The sequence below is a fragment of the Macaca thibetana genome, chromosome 9, assembly GCF_024542745.1.
Source record: "Macaca thibetana thibetana isolate TM-01 chromosome 9, ASM2454274v1, whole genome shotgun sequence".
Classification (NCBI taxonomy): domain Eukaryota; kingdom Metazoa; phylum Chordata; class Mammalia; order Primates; family Cercopithecidae; genus Macaca; species Macaca thibetana.
In genome coordinates this window covers 11,727,230-11,750,365 of record NC_065586.1, presented here as the reverse complement: position 1 = coordinate 11,750,365, position 23,136 = coordinate 11,727,230, and the positions used below count along the sequence as shown (strand labels likewise).

At 44.9% G+C, this 23,136-nt stretch overlaps 1 protein-coding gene across 5 annotated transcripts in view; it reads right to left on the bottom strand.

Moving 5' to 3' along the window:
* Window positions 1-20,686, bottom strand: part of PROSER2 (proline and serine rich 2) — a 49,436-nt gene extending 28,750 nt beyond the window's left edge. For 2 of the 5 annotated variants that reach the window (XM_050803246.1, XM_050803248.1), the window contains exon 1: window positions 12,127-15,523. The gene's annotated coding sequence lies outside the window, so the exon portion shown is untranslated. Of the gene's footprint in view, window positions 1-12,020; window positions 15,524-20,495 lie in introns of those variants that run through there. The other 3 variants (XM_050803243.1, XM_050803245.1, XM_050803247.1) reach the window with 3 other exon arrangements.
* Window positions 20,687-23,136: the final 2,450 nt, after the last annotated feature.

Here is a 23,136-nt window from a genome sequence, read left to right as displayed (position 1 = left end):
TTTTAAAATTTAAAAAAAATTTTTTTTTTTTTGAGACAGAATCTCACTCTGTTGCCCAGGCTGGAGTGCGGTGGTATGATCTCGGCTCACAGTAACCTCCGTCTCCCAGGTTCAAGCAATTCTCCTGCCTCAGCCTCCCGAGTAGCTGGGACTACAGGCATGTGCTACCATGCCCAGCTAATTTTTGTATCTTTAGTAGAGATGGGGTTTCACCATGTTGGCCAGGCTGGTCTCGAACTCTTGACCTCAGGTGATCTGCCCACCTCCGCCTCCCAAAGTGCTGGGATTACAGGCGTGAGCCACTGCACCTGGCCTATAAAAATATTTTTTCAAGAACAATGGCAAAATAGTATAGAAAATGCAAATTTCCAGAAGTTCTGTTTCATCTGAAACCAAGACAGGTTGAAAAACACACACATTGACACACATATACGTATATGTATACAAACATATATTCGTGAAAAATTGCTAAAGGTTTTAACTGCTGAAAACCTGTACCTCTGATTAAAAAAATGTTTGTGGAAAAAAGACCAAGGGAAAATGTTATAAATTTCTATATAAATAAAAACAGAGTTTTAAAAAGGCTCTATTTCAGGGAGGAAAGATGTGGACTAAATAGGCAAGTAAATGTCAACAAACACTGAGTGTATCAAACAATCCTGTTTTCTACGACAAGGCAGAGCTGAAACATGCCACAGTGACAGCACACACAGGAGGGAGGGGATCTGAGTTCTAAAGGAAGTTAAAATATTGACCAAGTTTAAAATTATATAAGCATTCATGTTAAAATCTCTAGAGAAACCACTAAAAAAACCCAGAATATTTATCATCTAAATTACAGGAGGTGATAAATGAAAGATTAAAAAATAAATCATTCCAAAAGAAGGCAAGGATAAAAGAAAAAACAGAAGAGGACAAATAAAAAGCACAAATTATGATAAAAATCTAAATATTTGCATAATTACATTTAATGGAAAATGATCCAGTTAAAAGAAAAACATTGTCACATTAGATTTTTTTTTTTGAAATGGAGTCTTGCTCTGTTGCCAGGCTGGAGTGCAGTGGCACGATCTCAACTCACTGCAACCTCCGCCTCCCGGGTTCAAGTGATTCTCTTGCGTTAGCCTCCCAAGTAGCTGGGACTACAGGCTCACGTCACCACACCTGGCTAATTTTTTATATTTTAGTAGAGACGGGGTTTCACGTGTTGCCTCCTGAGCTCAGGCAATCCACCTGCCTCAGTGTCCCAAAATGCTGGGATTACAGGCGTGAGCCACCACGCCCAGCCTTTAGCACACCTTTCTTGGCAACTGATATATCAAGCATGAGAATATAGAAGACTTGAACAATATAATGGGAAGTTTGATCTAATCAACATTTTTTTTTTTTTTTTTTTTTTTTTTTTTTTTGAGACGGGAGTCTCGCTCTGTGGCCCAGGCTGAACTGCAGTGGTACCATCTTGGCTCACTGCAAGCTCTGCCTCCCGGGTTCAAGGGATTCTCCTGCCTCAGCCTCCCAAGGGACTGGGACTACAGGCGTCACCACCATGCCCGGCTGATTTTTTGTATTTTTAGTAGAGACAGGGTTTCACCTGTTAGCCAGGATGGTCTCGATCTCCTGACCTCGTGATCTGCCTGCCTCGGCCTCCCAAAGTGCTGGGATTACAGGCGTGAGCCACCCTGCCCAGCTGATCTCATTAACATTTAAAACACATTATATGCAACAGCTTCACAATACACATTCTTTCAGCCTCATGCAGAATACGTAGGAGAACAGATGATGTGGGGCCAGAAAGCAAGTCTTGAAAAATTTTAAGAGACTGGTATCAAATATATATTTGTTTATTACAGAGCAATTAAATTAGAAATCAATGTACTAAAGATAACTGGAAGAACCCACGTGTGTAGGCACTAGGAATTTATACTTCTAAATAACTCTCAGAAACAACATTAGGAATTGAGAAATACTCGTAAATAAATAATAGAAATGCTACCTATCGAAACCTGTGGGATACAGCTGAAACATCACTGAAATGCCTGTGACATGAGGCAAGAAGGCTGAAATTTAATGAACCAAGCGTCTAACTTAAGTTAGAAAAAACCCAAGAGAATAAATGCAAAATCAACGAGAAAACAAAGAGTATGAAATTAAACAGAACAACATACAGTAGAGAAAAATAAAACAAAAAATTGTTTTTGAAAATATTAATAAAATTGACAAACTTTCAACAGAACTGAGGGGAAAAAATAGATGAATATCAGAATAAAAAGTGGGGCATAACTATAGGTGCCATAGATGTTGAAAAGGTTTTTATGAACAATTTTATGCCAGTAAATTTGAAAGCATGGATGAAGTGGACAAATTCCTGGAAGAATATCTCGTTAAAGCTTATTCAAGAATAAAATAAAAAATCTGAAGTCTTATAACCACTAATGAAAATGAATCGGCAGATAAAAATCTTTCAATAGTGAAAAGCCAATCAGAAAGTTTTGCTGGAGAGTTCTACCAAATATTCAAGGAACAAATAACTCCAACCTTACACAAACTTTTCCAGAGAAGAGAAAAAGAAGAGACAACCCCCACCATCATATATATATATATATATATATATATCATCATATATATATATATATATTTTTTTTTTTTTTTTGAGTCTTACTCTGATGCCCAGGCTGGAGTGCGTGCAGTGGTACAATCTTGGCTCACTGTAACGTCCGCCTCCCAGGTTCAAGCGATTCTCCTGCCTCAGCCTCCCAAGTCGCTGGGATTACAGGTGTGAGCTACCGCGCCTGGCTGATTTTTGTATTTTTAGTAGAGACAGGTTTCGCCATATTGGTCAGGCTGGTCTCAAACCCCTGACCTCAGGGTGATCCACCCGCCTTGGCCTCCCAAAGTGCTATGATTATAGGCATGAGCCACCGCGCCCGGCCCCCACTATCTAATTTTGAGGCTACTAAAACCTTGATACCAAAACCCAAAGAATATATGAGAAAGAAAAAATGACAAGCCAGTCATTTAAAAATGCAGATGCAAAAAGTCCCAAATAAAATTATTAGTAAACTGGGTCTATAAACCAAATAATGACAAAGAAGAGTTAATCCCAAGATTGTAAGGCTGGCATCACATTAATTTTCCAATGTGATGTACGACATTAACAGGTTAAATGAGAAAAGCCATTCAATTATCTCAACAGATGATGAAAGAAGCATTTGAGAAACTTAAAATTATGCAGAAATGTTTTTAAAACTTCACAAATTAGGAGGAATTTTTTTTTGTTAACTAAGAGTTTTTTTTAATGACAGCAAATGATGATGGGTGTGGTGGCTCACACCTGTAATCCCAGCACTTTGGGAGGCCAAGACAGGAGGATCACCTGAGGACAGGCTTTTGAAACCAGCCTGGCAAACATGGCGAAACCCATCTCTACTAAAAATACAAAAATTAGCCAGGCATGGAGGAGTGCGCCTGTAGTCCCAGCTACTCGGGAGGCTGAGGCAGGAGAATCGCTTGAGACTGGGAGGCGGAGGTTGCAGTGAGCTGAGATTGTGGCCACTGTACTTCAGCCTGGGCAACAGAGCGAGACCTTGTCTCAAAATAAATAAATAAATAAAATGAAAATGAAAATAAAGACAGCAAACACTATACTTAACGGAAAATATTAAAAACCATTTCTGTTTTCACCACTGCTATTCCATATTGTATTTTAAGTTTTTTTTTTTTTTTTTTTTTTCTGAGACACAGTCTCACTGTGTTGCCCAGGCTAGAGTGCAGTGGCGTGATCTCAGCTCACTGCAACCTCTGCCTCCCGGGTTCAAGTGATTCTCCTGCCTCAGTCTCCCGAGTAGGTGGGATTACAGGTGCCCACCACCACATCTAGCTAATTTTTGTGTTTTTAGTAGAGATGGGGTTTCGCCATGTTGCCCAGGCTGGTCTTGAACTTCTGACCTCATGATCCGCCCACCTTGGCCTCTCAAAGCGTTGGGATTACAGGCGTGAGCCACCACACCCAGCCAAGGAGTTAATATAAAGTAGTAGTAAGTAAAACACAAGGCACTGGTACTAGGATAGACAGAGCAATGAAACAGACTGGAAAGTTTTATTTCTATCCTACAGAAATCGTTAGATATAAATTGTAAGTATTTTTTTTTTAATTTGTAATACGACCTAAAGAATTTATTTTTATGTAGTTGAATTTATCAATCTTTTTGTTTATAGCTTGTGTTTTTGCAAATTTAGGCCTTTCCTATTCTAAGAATATAGAATATACCTCTCGAATTTCTACTAGCATTTTTATGGTTTCATTTTTCATATTTAAATATCTGATCTGCCTTGGATTTACGTCAGTGTCACGTGTGGAGTAGAGACCTGTTCCCTGCCCTCAAGCCAAGGTTACCCGACAGCTCCAGTGCCAAGTACTGAAGGATCCATCTCTTACCACTGTTTTGAAATACTAATGTTATTTATACTAAATGTTTATATGATGTTGGTTCTATTTCTGAATTTCCTATTTTGCTCTATTAATCTTTCTATTCATTAGGACTCAAAAAATACAGGTTATAAGATGAAAATTTCAATGCATCTGTCTACATAAAAATTAAGGACACCATAGACAATATCAAGAGAAAAGCTGCCAGCTGGTAGAAGATATGTACTGTCTAACACGCATAAGGAACTGATAGCTAGAATGTAAGAAAATCTTCTAAATAAGAAACTCAGAAAAAAATAATGAACAAGGAATATGATTAGACAGTGTACAAAAGAGGAAACCAGATGATTACGAAGTACAAGACAGATGTTCAACCTCACTAGTGAACAAAAAAAGTGCAAAATTTAAGTGAAAACTACAATTCATTTTTTCATACCTACTGGAGTGGCAAAAATTAAGACAATAACAAGTGTCAGCAAGAACATGGGGCAACCTTTGTGAACCTGCTGGGAGTGAATTCACACAACCGTTCTGTAGGGCAACTGGGCAGTACTTAGAGAAACTAAGTGTGTCCTATGAGCCACACATCCCACTGCTCAGCCTTCACTCCAGGGGAGCTCTCTACTAGGAACAAATGGAAACACTTGCCGGGATGGGTATACAGCGTTGCTTGCTGTTGAGAAGAGTTGGTGGCAGTCCAGGTTCTTCACCTACCATGAACTTTCTATAAGTAGAGACGTGGTAAATGCTTACTATGGAATACTGCACATCAGTTAGACCAGCGGGATGAGGCCATGCACAGACCTTCAAAGCATTCAAGGAAAAGTCAGAGTTAGATTCTTAGCACAATTCTATTCATGTACATTTAAACCCCAGCGCTGTGTTTCACACGCATATCCAGGCTCACACGCCAGTGGTGAGTCTGGGGGGTGAGTGTGGGTAGGGGGGGAGAAGACCTGATTGTTCCAAAACAGATACCTGCCCGCCTCACTCACCGGAGGGCACCTGCGTGTGTCCTTCAGGCACCTGAGTCTGGCTGCCACCAACACAGAAAAGGAAGGTTTCCTGGAGGCTAAAGAAATGATTTATCAGGTCATTTTAGCACCTTGGAGCCTTTGAAAGACCCAGTATGTCAGGAGATGATACAGGCAGATAAGTTATGATTTAATGAGGGAAGAAAGGACACGGATCACCTAGAAACCCCAGGGCAATTCAGGAGGGAAGCCCAAAGACGGCAAGGGTGTAGTAACAGAAGAGGAAAAACACCGAAGGTAACCTTTTCTACCACCACAGTTCAGCTCAAAACTAACCAGGGAAAGGTTAACCCGATGCACTTTACTGAAGAATATAAGCTGGAACAAATAACATGAAGTTTCCCACATTCTATCATCAGGTTTTGCACCGAGTAAATGTGGGGGAAGGAAATCGTGTCTTGTAAGACTTGGATTCCCTACAGACAGCTTCAACCAAATCACAAGGTAATTACTGTCTCTGGTAGTTCTGAACGTGAATGGAAAAAGCATTCTCCTTAGTCAAGTCACGTAGAACCAATCTTGCTTAGCCAGTCTGTGTTACGTTTTAAAAAGAGAACTGTCCCAACTCATTGCCATTGCAAACACTTCACAAAAACAGGTCCAGGCTGGGTCTGAAGACTCAACCCCATGTGCCTGTATTGCTGCAGTTCTCCTTTATCTGAGGGGGTATGTTCCAAGAGCATCAGTGGATGCTTGAAACTGCAGACAGCACCAATCCCAACCCATCTGCCAGCAACTGGAGCTTGTTTGTGTTCACGTCTTCTACCTACAAAGGTAACTAAGCACTTGTCACACAGTGGCCATAACTTGTACAGTATGAAGTGTGACAGCGAAACTAATATACATTTCTTTTTCCTTCTGCACAACTTCACAGATAGAAGATGATGTGTTTTTGTTTTCGTTTTGAGAAGGAGTCTCGCTCTGTCGCCCAGGCTGGAGCGCAGTGGCCGGATCTCAGCTCACTGCAAGCTCCGCCTCCCGGGTTTACGCCATTCTCCTGCCTCAGCCTCCGGAGTAGCTGGGACTACAGGAGCCTGCCACCTCACCCGGCTAGTTTTTTGTATTTTTTTAGTAGAGACGGGGTTTCACCGTGTTAGCCAGGATGGTCTCGATCTCCTGACCTCGTGATCTGCCCGTCTCGGCCTCCCAAAGTGCTGGGATTACAGGCTTGAGCCACCGCGCCTGGCCAGATGATGTGTTCTTACAGTAGGTCTTAGTGACCTCAGCATTTGATTTTTTTTCTTCTCTAAGTTGAGAACTTTCACCCCTTTCAGTTAAAGGAAGCACTGGGTAGCTTCTCTTCAGCATATACAAATTGCCAGCCAGCATCATGTCTCTTCTGCTTCAGGGCCATTACTCAATAAAAGTGACTTGAACATAAGCACTGTGACATAGAGAGCTGACCTGAGAACTGAGGTGGCTACTAAGTGATGGGCAGGTGGGGACGCCGGGCAAAGGAGGATTCGCATGCAGGAGGCGATGGATCAGAACGACATTTCATCCCACTGCTCACAACGGTACACAATTTAAAACTTATGAAGGAGTTATTTCTGGAATTTTCCATCGAATATTTCTGGACCACGGTTGACTGCAAGTAACTGAAACCATGGAAAGCAAAACCGTGTGTAAGAGAGGACTTTGGTATAGGTTTATAGACTCTCCTACCCTGTCCAGACACCCACCATTAACCAGCACTTTTAAGATACAGTCAAGACAAGCACAGTTGAGGTGGGAAAGAGGTAGAAATGAGCTTCTAAAAGACGTCCCCCTTCCTGTGTCGGGACATGCAGTAGGGCAGAGGTCAGTGAGCACACTTACACACTACAGCAGGGTCGAAGTGCACATCTACACGCTAGGAAGGGGCTGGCGTGCACACCATGAGTTATGTGAAGATTTGTTCCAAAATAGAGAATAAACATATCTTAGGCAAGAAATTGTCTTTAAAGTTATATCCTGGTCAGGTGCTGTGGCTCACGCCTGTAATCCCAGCACTTTGGGAGGCCGAGGTGGGAGGATTACCTGAGGCCAGGAGTTCGAGACCAGCCTGGCTAACATGGTGAAACCCCGTCTCTACCAAAAATACAAAAATTAGCCAGACATGGTGGTATGAGCTTGTAATCCCAACTACTTGGGAAGCTGAGATGGGAGAATCACTTGAACCTGGAAGGTGGAGGCTGCAGTGAGCGGAGATCACACCACTGTACACCAGCCTGGCCAACAGAGCGAGACTCTGTCTCAAAAAAATAAAAAAAATTAGCTGGGCATAGTGGTGGACGCCTATAATCCCAGCTACTCGGGAGACTGAGGCAGGAGAATCACTTGAACCCAGAAGGCAGAGGTTGCAGTGAGCCAAGATCATGCCACTGCACTGCAGCCTTGGCGACAGAGCGAGACTCCATCTCTAAATAAATAAATAAATAAATAAATAAATAAAGTCACATCCCTAAAAATCCCTATATGGTGACTTAACAGCCAAGCCCTTTTCAAAAAGCTGTTTTCCTTGACCTTCAAGAGCACCATGAATGAGAGCGTGTCACAGTGGGAAGTCTTTCTGAATCACCCTGCTCATTACCATGAGTGGGCTTCTTCATACGGGTAAGTGGTGGGTGAAAATAAAGATCGTAAACACAAAACAGCCATTGTTGGCCCTAATGCTAGTGGCTCTTGACAACACTCATTCATGTGAACAGGCATCAGTGTCTTTTATGTGACAGGCACTTTGCTTTGATTTTACTCAAACGAAGAAGAGAGTCCTGCTTTTTCATCGTTTCTATCTGGTTCTGTGTTACTTCCGATTTTTATGTAACTGTGTATTAACAAAAATGAGTTTTATAATAAGAAACGTACTAGAAGAGGAAGCAATGAATGATGTCAAGACTCTTCTATAGTTTTTTAAACTCAATTCATAAATTAAAGGAAACGGAGTCCATACATTCTATTTTCTATTATTCCACTTAAGTAGGGCTTTAAAAAACAAACTCTTAGACTAAATTAACCATTTCCTTTTCACTCTGAAAATAATGTATAGACTACTTTCGTAAAAATAGGATTTTACCTCAGTTATCGTGACATACCCAAGAGCTCTGAGCACAGGCCTGGTTCTTTCTCTACGTTCACACACCAAACCCAATGTCCACGTCATCCCTGTCCCTGCCGCACCAAAGCTGCACATTCAAACACAAGTGCACAGAGCCGACCTCAGGCAGAGGTAAGAGGAAAAGGGGCTCCTACAGCGTTTTCTTCCAAGGTCAAAAGAAACCAACACTCATATCACACCCACCTGTAAACTGCCAGATATTTCAATAACTAACATTTCTTTTCTTTTCTTTTCTTTTTTTTAAAGACAGATTCTCATTCTGTTGCCCAGGCTGGAGTGCAGTGGCACGATCTTAGCTCACTGCAACTTCTGCCTCCCAGGTTCAAACGATTCTCCTGCCTCAGCCTCCCAAGTAGCTGAGACTACAGGCGCCCACCACCATGACAGCTAATTTTTGTATTTTTAGTAGAGACAGGGTTTCACCATGTTGGCCAGGCTGGTCTCGAACTCCTGACCTCAGGTGATCCTCCCACCTCGGCCTCACAAAGTGCTGGGATTGATTACAGGGGTAAGCCACTGTGCCCCGCCTCAATAACTAACATTTCTAAAATCCCAGTTTACTCTTGATACCACAGGCCAGGCAAGGAGGCCGAGTGTTATTTATATATTTTTTTGAGAAGAAATCTTGCTCTGTCACCCAGACTGGAGTGCAACGGTGCGATCTCGGCTCACTGCAACCTCCACCACCCGGGTTCAAGTGATTCTCCTGCCTCAGCTTCCTGAGTAGCTGGGATTACAGGCACCCGCCACCACACCCAGCTAATTTTCGTATTTTTAGTAGAGACAGGGTTTCACCAGGTTGGCCAGGCTGGTCTCGAACTCCTGACCTCAGGTGATCCACCAGCCTCAGCCTCCCAAAGTGCTGAGATTACAGGCGTGAGCCACCGCGCCCTGCCAGGTGGCCGGAGTTTTCATTTTCCTAATCTGTACTGCCAAGGAGCCGATCTGTAAGAAGGTGAGGCTTTAAAAAGTATCTCTCTAGAATCTGGCCTAGCCTTGTCTCTTCCACCTTCCTTTCCACAATTTGAACCAGGTCTCCTACGAAAGTGCTACTCACAGCTGGGCGCGGTGGCTGACGCCTGTGATCCCAGCTCTTTGGGAGGCCGAGGTGGGTGGGTCACAAGGTCAAGAGATCGAAATCATTCTGGCTAACATGGTAAAATCCCGTCTCTACTAAAAATACAAAAATTAGCTGGGCGTGGTGGCGGGTGCCTGTAATCCCAGCTACTTGGGAGCCTGAGGCAGGAGAATCGCTTGAACCCGAGACGCAGAGGTTGCAGTGGGCTGAGATCACACCACTGCACTCCAGCCTGGGAGACGGAGCGAGACTCTGTCTCAAAAAAAAACAAAAAAAACAAAGAGCTACTCACTTGGGAACCCCTTCCCACTTTCTCCCTGCTGCCCTCCTCCCAGGCTTCAAAGCTCAGCTCAACTCTACCGAACCCGGTCAAGCCTTCGTGACTCCCTCATCACTGGCCTCCCCGCTGGACTCCCGCGCCTGCTGTTGATACCCACCGCTGGCTCACTCTATGTGCTATTTTTCCCATTTGGATACAATTGATCCCATAAGGTTTCTGTATATAATTCTTATTTTCCTCCATTAGATGATACACTCCTTGTAGGCAAAGCTCTTTTTTTTTTTTTTTTTTTTTTTTTTTTTGAGATGGAGTCTCACTCTTGTCACCCAGGCTGGAGTGCAATGGTGCGATCTCGGCTCACCGCAACCTCCGCCTCCCGGGTTCAAGCAATTCTCCTGCCTCAGCCTCCAGAGTAATGGGATTATAGACGCCAGCCACCACACCCGGCTAATTTTTGTATTTTGAGTAGAGATGGGGTTTCACCACGTTGGCCAGGCTGGTCTCGAATTCCTGATCTTGGCCTCCCAAAGTGCTGGGATTACAGGCGTAAGCCACCGCACCCAGCCAGCAAAGCTTTTTAATTAAAAAAATTTTTTTTGGTGATGGGGTCTCGCTATGTCACCCGGGCTGGCCTGGACCACCTGGACTGAAAACAATCCTCCTGCCTCAGCCTCCTGAGCTGGGACTACAGATGTGAGCCACTGTACCCAGCAAAGACCTGAAAAAAAAAAAAAAGAAAAGCCACAACATTTTGTATAATACTTGTCACACAAAATACAGACTTAATCACTATTTATTACTTAACCAAAACTCATATTTAAAAAATCTAAAACCACTTTGGGAGGCTGAGGTGGGCGGATCACTTGAGGTCAGGAGTTTGAGACCAGCCTGGCCAACATGGTGAAACCCTGTCTCTACCAAAAAATACAAAAATTAGCCGGGCATGGTGGCGTGTGCCTGTAATCCCAGCTACTCAGGAGGCTGAGGCAGGAGAATGGCATGAACCTGGGAGGTGGAAGATGCCCTAAGCAAAGACCTAGCCACTGCACTCCAGCCTGGGTGACAGAGTGACACCCTGTCTCAAAAACAAAACAAAACTCTAAAACCATCTTATTAAAAAAAAAGATAATAGTACCCTAAAAACAGACCTTGGATCTAAAAGAAAAGCTTAAATACTTGAGTAATTTCAAACATGTTAACATCGGTGTGGTTATCATCCTTCCCTTTTCACCATAATTATAGATCAAATCCTTCCAATTTAAGAGAAATTAATCTCATCCAATCTGTACATTTACATCGGGAAATGGGGCAGATGAGGGGAGTGACTTTAAACACAGCAGTAGAAAGGATGCTTAACCCAGCTTCATAAATAACAATGTATTAAAAAGCTGACATCAATACACATTACACACACTAACCCAGTAACACCTCCCAATATTAACAGGTAATCCATGTCAATATGAATGTGTATGCATCTACAAATGTAATCCATGACCAAAATTAATCTTAAAAATGGGCCTCCACAGAAATACAGAGGCCGCAGTAAAATAAATATGAAGCACATGAAGAAGCAACTACTCTTTAGTCTGCGCTATTTCTCAATTTCAAGAAAAAAACCTTGGAAAGAAAAGAATGCTTCCAAAAATTCTCCCTAAGTAAACTAGGACTGTATCCCAGCACTGAAGATCAAAGCAAGACCCAGGTGGAAGCTGGCTGCTGGGAGCGTAGGCAGTTTTGTTTTGGAGTTTGAAAACGTCGACGCAGTCACGGTTTAGCACCCTTTTCATATGACTCTGCTTTTCCTCCGAATTGGGATTTCCCTTACTTCTGAAATGCCTTACGTAAGAACTTAGAACCTTAAACACAGATTTTAAAAGGCTAGTAATTCTACTTCCTGGAAGAATAATCATGCTTTCACTTAGTGTTTTTTTTTTTTAAAGTTCTTTCTGAACAATGTACAGAAACAAGGTTGATTTCAAACTGTCTCTGTTGTGAATAGTCTCAGCTGTGTTCATAGGAGCAGTGATTTACTCGCAGCCACACATCACATGGAAGTAATTGATTCGCCCACACTTAAAGCAAACAAGTTCACCAGGTCGCCTTACCTAGAGAGGCTGGGTTAACAGGCCCTGAGGGAAGAAGTTTCCTACCGCCAGTTCACCATCACTGAAAAAGATACCAAAACCAGAGTCTCCTCAAGTAAAATCTCACCTGAACACAATCTTGACCAGATGTCTGATTGGGTCCTAGTAACAAAAAGGAATGACCCAGAACGCAGGAGAGGGGAGGTCAACCAGAGCAAAGTCTAGCTGGGGGAACAGTTCTAGCTGACGCAATGTTTGCAAACTGCTATCAATCTCCAAGGTTTTGGAAAATAATGAAAATTGAAAAAAGAAATGTTTGTGAAGAGAGACACTGCACATTTTTACTCAGTACATTTTTGAAAAATGGACAGTTGGTATGTCTATTACGTTTCTGGATTCCTGAGAAAATTATTTATGGACAGAAGAAAATTCCAGTTGAAGTTATTCTTCTTTTGTGACACAAGCTTGTGTGCTTTGTCTTTATTTGCTTAGCAAATATTACCGAGCACCCAACATGTGCTTCACTAATGAGATAAATGTAGTACTTCTTGCTAGGAAGGAATTGTTACACCTTATTGTTTTGCAGGGTTCTATAGTGCTCTCCCAACACCCCCACCCCAAGAGGCTCAAAATTCTTGGCTGAATTTTTCATCCATGCTCCCAGTGAAAAGAAAGCTGGCTTAGAGCATGTTCATTTAGCACTGGTATTTGTAACACCTGGTTAGACTGGCAGCTGTGGTCTGATTTACATATCTTATCTCAAGTTGAACAGATTTAAATCCACAACAGGGTGGAACAAGCTCACACAAGACCTCCTGCTGGGAATCCAACGCATGAAACTTTTAACCTCATCTGCCAAAGTCCCTTTGCGAGCCGGAAGATGGATGATGTCAGTAAGGTAAGGCGAGTAACAACCTCCTCCCTGCGAAGGAGCTAGAGGCTGCTTCTCCCGCTCTTCCTACACCTCCGGGGAACCTGCTCGCAAATTCCTCAAGTCAGTCCAAGTCTGTCGGCACAAAGGCATTTCCCAGTTTTAACAGGCTGGGGAGAAACAAGGGGTTTTTAGCGCATTTTTAAGCAATGGGGACCACCAAATGTTTGTTGAAAAACCTGGAAGACTCCAACTAACAGTTTCCATGTTACTATTTTTAGAAGTCCAAGGAATGCCTATGAACCTCTCTCAGAGAAATCAGGGCGCCTTTAAGTAGCTCAAGGGTAGCGTCTGCTATGGAAAACAGATGGAGATGTCTCAGGGACTAAATAGTAGAGTCAAATAGTAGAGTCTGCTACAGAAAACAAATGGAGATTTCTCAGGGACTAAACCTAGAACTACCACTGGACCCAGCAATCTCACTGCTGGTTATCTACCTACAGGGAGAGAAATGATTACATCAAAAGACACCTGCACTTGCACCTTTACCGTGGCGCTGTTCGCACTTGCACCTTTACCATGGCGCTGTTCGCACTTGCACCTTTACCGTGGCGCTGTTCGCACTTGCACCTTTACCGCGGCGCTGTTCACAGTAACCATCACGGAATCAATCTAGCAGTCCATCGAGAGATGACAGGATAAAGAAAATGTGATATATAAACACCATGGACGACTACTCAGCCATAAAAATGAATGCAATCATGTCTTTTGCAGCAACATGGATGGAACTGAAGGCATTATCCTAAGTGAAAGTCTAACTCTGAAAGTCAAACGCTGCATGTTCTCACAAGTGGGAACTAAATGATGGGTCCACATAAATCCACAGAGTGAAATAGTGGACACGGGAGCCTCCAAAAGGTGGGAAGGTCCATGGAGGGGGATAGGAGGGCTGAAAAACTGCCTATTGCGGCTGGCACAGTGGCTCACATCTGTAATCCCAGCACTTTGGGAGGCTGAGGTAGGGGGCTCAGGAGTTCGAGGCCAACATGGCAAAACCCTGTTTCTACTAAAATGCAAAAATTAGCCAGGCATGGAGGCACATGCCTGTAGTCCCAGATACTCCAGAGGCTGAGGTGGGAGAACTGCTTGAGCCCAGGAGGTGAAGGCTGCAGTGAGCCAAGATCACGCCACTGCACTCCAGCCGGGTGACAGAGCGAGACTCGGTTAAAAAAAAAAAAAAAAAAAATCAGGAGTCAAGAAAAATAAAGAAAATTAACAGAGCAGACTCACCTCATGTACATTTTGGTGCCATCTCATTCTTAAAGTGATATTGCTGGCATTAGCAGGAGCTCATGCAACAAATTCATTGGTTACCTAGTGTAGATGGAGGGCAATTTGTGGCATATGAAGAAACTGAGGTACAGCACTTCTAAGTCAGTTTGGCAAGTCTGACAGAGCTGGTTCTAGTTTTCTACTCTAGCACAATACTTTATTTATTTATTTATTTTTGAGACAGAGTCTTGGTCTGTCTTCTAGGCTAGAGTGCAGTGGCACCATCTCAGCTCACTGCAGCCTCAACCTCCTGGGCTCAAGCAATTCTCCTGCCTCAGCCTCCTGCATAGCTGGGTCTACAGGTACACACTACCACACCTGGCTAATTCTTACATTTTTTGTAGATGGGGGTCTCCCTATATCGCCCAGGCTGGTCTCAAACTCCTGGGTTCAAGCAGTCCTCCCACCTTGGCCTCCCAAAGTGTTGGGATTACAGGCATGATCTAGCATGCCCGGGTATGTAGTACTTTTAAAAAACTCTTTTTTTTGCACCTAAAATTCAATTCAACAATTGACATGCCTGGTGTCTTCCCCTTGTTCATACCATCTTATATCTTCCTATTTCTATGCTGCCTTCCTCAGTCCTAACATCCTGTTCAACTTCAAGTTAATCCCTCCATGTGTAAATGTCTCCTCCACGGGAGAGCAGAGAAACAAGATCTACCACTGCAACCTACTCAGAAACCTTCGCTGGCCCATGCCCCCAAATGGAAGGCTAATCCCTTTTAGCGTAATAACTGACTCCTCAATTCTACCGTGTTGGCCTAAATTTTCCCCTATGCTGCCCTTGTCGGCCCAGCTCAAATGCTACGTTCTCCAGCTGGTGGTTCTGACACCCCTGACAGACTCTCTCTGTGCTCTGCTCCCAAAACACCTGTGGGTCTCTGTTATCAATTCATATTAGACAGTGAATGTCTGCTTTCTCCAAGCAAAGCTTCATGGGAGCAGGGTCCACGCTGCCTTAGTCACCTCTGTATTCCCAGCGTGTTAGGAACTCAAATCTTCACTACAACTCTTAACATTCTCTGCATGTTTGTTCATTTATTTTGGAGACAGAGTCTCGCTGTGTTGTCCAGGCTGGAGTGCAGTGGTGCGCTCTCAGCTCACTGCAACCTCCGCCTCCCGAGTTCAAGTGATTCTCCTGCTTTAGCCTCCCAGGTAGCTGGAATTACAGGCACGCACCACCGCGCCCAGCTAATCTTTTGTATTTTTAGTAGAGATGGGGTTTCACCACGTTGACCAGGGTGGTCTAGAACTCCTGACCTCAGGTGATCCACTCGCCTTGGCCTCCCAAACTGCTGGGATTACAGGTGTGAGCCACTGTGCCCGGCCAAAATGCTCTGAATATTTATAGAAAATGCCAAATGCACCATTTTTAGAGGCAGCATTAGACTCAACTCAACTGTTTATAGTCTAGTACAAAAGAGTATAGACACATTCTTTTTTCCACACAGAGAGTTCCTTTAAGTAATATGTGCAAACTAAATGGTTTGAAATACGCTCAGAATCAGGTTTGTAAAGGAAAGCTATGGTGAATCTCCAGTTTCAAGGTCTGAGAAGGGCCTGAGAAGTCATTCAGTCTTACCCCAAATTTTACAGACCAGGAGACCGAGTTTCAGAAGGGTGAAGGGTGAACCTTGAGGCCACACAGCTATCGGGGGCTGAAACCTGATGCAGATTCCCTAAATTCCAGTGTAGCACTGTTCTTTTCCCCTATATGCCCATTAACCTAATTTAAAAAAATAAAATGTAATCTGTGTACATCACAAAAAGACATATCTCAAAAAGAGAAGGTGGCTCATGCCTGTAATCCCAGCATTTTAGGGGGCTAAGGTTGGGGGACTGCTTGAACCCAGGAGTTCAAGACCATCCTGTGCAATACAGCAAGACCCATCTCTATCAAAAATACAAAAATCAGCCAGGCAATGGTGGCATGCACCTGTAGTCCCAGCTACTCTGGACGCTGAGGTGGGAGGATCATCTGAGCCTGGGAGGTTGAGGCTGCAGTGAGCTTGATTGTGCCACTGCACTCCAGTCTGGGTGACAGAGTGAGACCATGTCAAAAAAAAAAAAAAAAAGAGGACTTCCATGTTTGTATGCACAATGACCAGCCCAACAGCTTGGCACATTGTACAGGATCAATCTATAAATACTGTACTGCCAGACGAACTGATCAATACCCCAGGCTTGGGGGCAAGAACTACCACAGGCAGAAGATTAAAAATGTCAAAGCACAAGTCAGACAACTGGCTTCCCAGGAGAAGGAGAAGCAGCCTGAAAGACAAAGCAGGAAAAAACCCACAACAGAATGAAGCATTGGGAAAGAACCTAAATATACAAACCAAGCCCTATACAAATAACTGCACTTAACGCACATGCAAAATTTCACGATACAAAAAATAACACAAAAAGAGAACCAAGTTCTCGCCAGACATTTCTCTAAAGGTGTGGCCAACAAGCATCTGAAGAGATGTCCAGCATTGAAGTCGTGCGGGAAATGCACCAAAACCACCATGAGATACTACTTCGTACCCACTAGGAGGACCGAGATTTTTTTCTTTTTTTTGTAAAGGAAGGCCAAGTGTGGTCACTCATGCCTGTAATACCAGCACTTTGGAAGGCAGACGTGGGCAGATCGCTTGAGCCCAGGAGTTTGAGACTAGCCTGGGTAACATGGCAAAACCCAGTCTCTACAAAAAACACAAAAACACAGCTGGACGTGGTGGCACGTGCTTGTAGTCCTAGCTACCTTGGAGGCTGAGGTGGGAGGATCACTTGAGCTTGGAAGGTTGAGGCTGCAGTGAGCTGAGATCATGCCATTGCACTCCAGCCTGGGCAAGAGAGTGAAATCCTGTCTCAGGAAAAAAAAAAAAAAAAAGGCCGGGCGTGGTGGCTCATGCCTATAATCCCAGCACTTTGGGAGGCCGATGCAGGTGGATCACGAGGTCAGGAGATCAAGACCATCCTGGTTAACACGGTGAAACCCTGTCTCTAACTAAAAATACAAAATATTAGCCAGGCGTGGTGGCCGGTGCCTGTGGTCCCAGCTACTGGGGAGGCTGAAGCGGGAGAATGGCATGAACCTGGGAGGTAGAGCTTGCAGTGAGCCGAGATCGCACCACTGCACTCCAGCCTGGGCGACAGAGTGAGACTCCGTCTCAAAAAAAAAAAAAATAAATAAAATAAATAAATAAATAAATAAAAAGGCGGGGGGAAATAACAAGTGGTTGACAAGGATGTCGAGAAACTGGAACCTTCACACATTGCTAGTGGGAACACAAAATGGCACAGCTGCTATCGAAGACAGTTGGCAGCTCCTCAGCAAGTTAATCACAGAATTACCATATGACCTGGGGAATTCTACTTTCAGATATAGACCCAAAAGAACTGACAACAGGTGTTCACACAAAAACTTGTACACAACGGTTCATAGCAGTACTATTCACAATAGCCAAAAGGTGGAAACAACGCAAAGTCATTCATCGGATGAATGGGCGAATAGAATGCGATCTGTCCACACAATGGAACATTATTCAGCCATCAAAAGGAGGGAAGCAACGATGCACGCTGCGACATGGACGGACCTTGAAAACATTGTGCTAAGTCAAAGACACCAGACACAAGAGGCCACAGATTCTAAGATTCCACGTGTATAAACATCCAGAAGGGGCAAGTCTACCAAGACAGAAGGAGATCAGTGGTTGCCAGGGGTTGGGAGAGGGGAACGGGAATCGTCTGCTTAATGGGTTTCCTTTTGGAGTGATGAAAAAGTTCTGGAACTCGACAGTGGTGATGATTGCCTAACATTGGGAATGGAATGTACTTAATGCCACTGATTTGTGCCCTTTAAAGTGGTAAATTTTATGTTCTATGTATTTGACTATAATAAAAAAGATAAACAGCATCAAGTCTTCACGGTGCTAGAGTCTCTGGCAGTACCCAGTCTGAAGACACGTTCACGAAGAGCTCTCCCATCCCTGTCCGACAAGGCAGAATGCTCTCCCCATATGATCCTTTCCTGCCCATCCTGAATGCACAGATTACAAACCCAGCACCAACTTTCTTAAAATACTCTTAGTTTTCAAGATGAATGCTGCCAGTCTAGAAAGGGGACAAGGGCATTATGGACAGGGGCAGCTTCCCTGTGGGTTCCGCAGACAGAGGCTGTTGTTGCCACTGGCTGGACATAACCCGTGCAGAGGGCAGCGCCTCCGTGAACACAGGCTTTCCTATGGTGGCCAGGAGACCCCTCAGAGTGGAGCGGGGATGGCTGCAGTCTATCAGGGGCAGAGTTACCAGGCCCTCTTCTCAGAGCACACAGGCAGCTAGGAAGCCACCAAGTGCAAAGAAAGGTGACACGCGGCAATGGCCTTCACCGTCAAAGGAAAGAGCTCGGGTTCTGGGATGCTCCTAGGATTCCCCTGGCACCTCCCGAATGGCCTCTGTGCCACTGGCAGCTGTCCCACAACACTGCAGATAAGATGCACTTGAACTTCTAGTTCTAGAGGCTCCCCTGTTCTCAGCTCTGCTCTACCCAGGCCCTTCCTCTCTCCCCCTTCAGGTTTCCAGGCTCCACTCCTGGAGTTATCTGAGATGATCTTCCAAATCAACACACAGTGCCAACTCTGGGCGCCTCGGGTGTCTGAGAACTTTGGAACCAAGGCCAGGTATCTCTTCAGCTGCTGATGAAGGCTTGCTTGATCTGGTTTTAATCAGTTTGGGCCATGTGGCTGTTATCTAGAAAAGACTGTATGCTGGATGTCCAGTCACGGCTCTGCGCGCTGTAGGTGGTCAGTCTACAAATATTCCTGAATGAATTAACGAGCAAATCCCACCCCCCCGCGACCCCTCCGTAACCAGAGATTCAAACACGCTCAAACTTTCCTAAAAGCATCGCTCCTCTTCCCAGCTTTCGCTCCACTATCACTCTAATTTTGGATTTCTGATTTCTAGTAATGGAGAAAATATGTTACTTTTAAATCGTCAGCATCTAAAATTTTCAAAGAAAGCTCATCTGAAGTGCTGTTACCAAGGGATATAATCCAATCGCATTAAAATGGCTATTACTAGTCTGGACAAGAAAACACACAAGATTCCATACATACGCTGTCAACTTTGGCAAGAAAGATTTTAGACAACTTCCATCCTTCCCACCCAATCCCAAGTCAATAGGGCATTTGTTTGTATTTCCACATTGGCTTCATGAACGAAAATACCTCCTCCACCTAGAAAAACAACCAGTAAAATTCAGACACAGAACTTGGAGGGCAAACGTTTTAGTGCATGCTGGGACACTTTTATGTAGTGTTTTTAAAAAATAACGTAGAAAAGTATTTTTAATAAAGTTTTCTCCTATGAGCATTTCCCTCAAGTTTCCACGTATGCCTGGTTTGGTCTTTCGATACCTTTCAGAAATACAGATTTTTAAAAAATGATCTCCGTTAAAATTGGAGCCAGAAAGAATCTTCTTCCTACAGATCTGAACGTTTTACTCTGTTTAGGGTGGAAAAAGACACACACAGTCATTTTCCTTCACTCACTTTTAACTTCTCTGCTCTGCACGCACGAGGTTCTGGTAAAGAGTTAAAAGTTTTCTGAGGTTAGTTCCTGCGGTTAAGGGAAAAAAAAAAAATACACCAAACAACTAGATGCTTAAATTTAGACTCCGTAAAACAATACTGGGAAACTTTCAAAGCCTTGGAGAAATACTAGAGTTTATTTTATTGCCTTTTGTTCAATTTCATCACACGGGTCACATTTTCTCCTCTATTTTAGTCCCTCCCGCCGGCTGGGTTGGGCAGACCCTGCACATTCCCGCGTGATTCCAGGACCTGGGGGCCCGGGTGGAACAGGTGGCTCCGCCCGCCGTGTCGGACCCGCACCCTCTCCGCGAGGCCGCATGGGGGTCCCACAGCGCAAGGGAGACCGGTCCCGGGCTGGGGGACAGGCGTCGGGGACAGCGGGGACGCTCTGCGCCCAAGGCTGGGAAACCCGCCTCCACCCCTGCGCCCCCAGGACAGCCCCAGACTCGGAACCCAGCGCGCTCCCCGCCGCGCCCCGACTCAGAGGTCCCCGAGGAGGCAGCGACGCCCCGGGTTCAGGGTTCGGGCACCGGGTGGCCTCTGCGGCAGCGCCGGGCTCCCCCAGTCGGAGCGAGAAGCGCGCAAGGCAGGGTCCGGCGCCCCCTCTCTGCCCCACCCGCCGGCGTCCCAGCCAGACCCCAGTGCCGCCACCGCCGCCAGGACGCCCTCCCGCCGCTCCAGCCGTGCCCGGAGTCCTAGGGCCGCACTCACCTCGCGGGAGAGCCCTACTCCGGGACTCAGGTGTCCACGCCGCCAGCGACCCTGAGCCCTGACGCCGGAGCCCTCACGCCGCCGCCCGTCCGGCGCAGATTGTCCCGGGCCGCCCCGCCGCGCGCTCTCCCCCGTGCGCGCCCACCCGTGCGCGCTCCACCGCCCACCGCGCGCTCGCGCCGCCGGGACTCGCGATCCTCAGGCACGCACTGCGCGCGCCCGCGGCGCTTAAAGGGCCAGGCCCCGCCGCGCTGCAGGACCCCGCGGCCGCCTCCCGGGTGCCCTCGGTCAAGGTGTGAAGTTCGAGTTGGGGGACATCACCGTGAAAATCCCCAACCCCATCGCCGAGCGACCCATGCAGAGAAAAGCAGTGGGGATGTGTGTCTGAAACTTGCAAGAGATGGGACATTAATTTAATCTAATTTTTCTTGAGACAGGGTCTTGCTGTGTTGCCCAGGCTGGAGTGCACGTTGTGTGATCTTGGCTCACTGCAACCTCCACCTCCCAAGCTCAAGTGATCCTCCCAGCTCAGCCTCCCAAGTAGCTGGTACCACAGGTGCACGCCACCACACCCAGCTAATTTAAAATTTTTTGGAGAGATGGGTGGGGGTCTCATTATATTGCCCAGGCTGGTCTCGAACTCCTGGGCTCAAGCGATCCTCTCACTTCAGCCTCCCAAAGTGCTGGGATTACAGGCCTGAGCCACTGCACTTGGCCTTTAATTTTTTCTTTTCTTTTTTATTATCATCAGCTTGGAGAGGCTATTTTATACTTAATAATGCTGATGCAATTTATTGCATACCTGTACCCTCAGACACAGCATTTAATGTGCATACACCAAATACATTATTTCATCTAATCCTTAAAATGTTTTTCTGGTTTCTTAACCCCATTTTACAGAGCAGGAAAGCTGAGGTTCAGACAGCTGAAGAAACTCATGGGAGAATTTTTGACCCCATGGCTCATTGCATTTTCTTCTTCAGGCTATCACCGTGGAAATATCTCCCAAGGTTAATAGCTGGTTGCGGAAGGCTTTTGTAAGTTGGTGGAGGTTAATGTTACTGGGTTTAATTCGGTAGGCAGGGAGAAAGCAAGGATTATGGGGTTGTATTAATTGTAGGGTTTGTTACATACTCAAATGGCAAATGTTATAACAATCTAGATTCCCAAAATGTTTGTGTTTACTCCCATTTTACAGAAAACTAAGAAGGAAGTGGTTGCACAGAATGACTGAGTCACTGGCCCCACTCAGGGTTGAGCCCCAATGCCTTAGTCCTGAGGTCATTTCTTTGCCCTCCCCAGAAAGAGATACCTGATTAAAGGGAAGAAAACTTTTCCTCTAATAACACATTGGCCTCACCTAACTCCCTGCATCTTTAATTAATGTTTACAAAGCACTTTAATCTACCCAACATGCTACTTAATTGGGTCAGTATTATTATCCTCTCTTTCTGAACAAAATCTAGGAGTTAATCAACTCTGACAGTCCTTAATCCTCAGTGAATAATAAACCTAAGCTTTCTGGTTATGTTCTTCTATTTTCCCTCTCACATTTTTGTCTCATGTTGTGTTAAATATGAACGCATTTGTCATGAAGTGACATAATAAATGGTAATATTAAACACCTGCCTATAGGTGACAGGTAATATGGCAGCTGCTGTCTTTAAGGAATTTATTTTATTTTATTTTTTGAGACAGGGCCTTGTTCTGTTGCCCAGACTAGAGTGCAGTGGCGAGATTGTAGCTTACTGCAGCCTCCAACTCCTGGGCTCAAGTGATTCTCCTGCCTCGGCCTCCCAAGCTGGGACTACAGGCACGAACCATTATGCCTGGCTGATTTTTTATTTTTCTTTTTGTAGAGATAGGGTCTCACTCCCACAGTAGTCTCAAACTTCTAGGCTCAAGCGATCCTCTCCCCTGGGCCACTCAAACTGCTGGGATTAAAAGCATGAGCCACCACACCTCGCCCTTTAAGGAAATCAGATCAAGAGAAAAAAAATTTTTTTTCCCTTGGTTTTGGTAAATGATAAATAATTTTGATAAACATTGATAAATGCTTCCTAGAATTATTTTTCTTTTTATTATTCTTTTTGCTTGGTTAAACTTTTATGGTGCCTTTTTTCACAGGTGAAAAAGAAAGGAGAAGGATGAGATTGAAGGATGATGGGGTTAGAAAGGAAGAAGGGGAAAAGAAAAAGGCAGAAAAATAGCAGAAAATGAACAAGGAAGAAAATGAGACTGAGAAGGCTTCAACCAACAGGCAGTTAGGGACGTGAGGCCAGCCCCTGCTAGCATGTCCTAAATCTTTATCAGAATCATGATCAGGTGGCCCTCGGGTGGCCTGGCACAGACCTGGCCAGAAAGTTAGCTCAGGGTGGCCTACTGCCCTGATGCTACCTGGCCTAGGCACCTTTGTGACAACTGAACACACAAAGGGACTAAAAAGTGAGAAAGGACAGTGAAGCCAGGTCAGAGGAAAAGAAATAGTTTACAGGGGAAATTTAAAGATGGTTATTTTGGCCGGGCACGGTGGCTCATGCCTGTAATCCCATCACTTTGGAGAGGCCAAGGTAAGTGGATCGCCCGAGGTCAGGAGTTTGAGACCAGCCTGGCTAACACGGCGAAATCCCATCTCTATCAA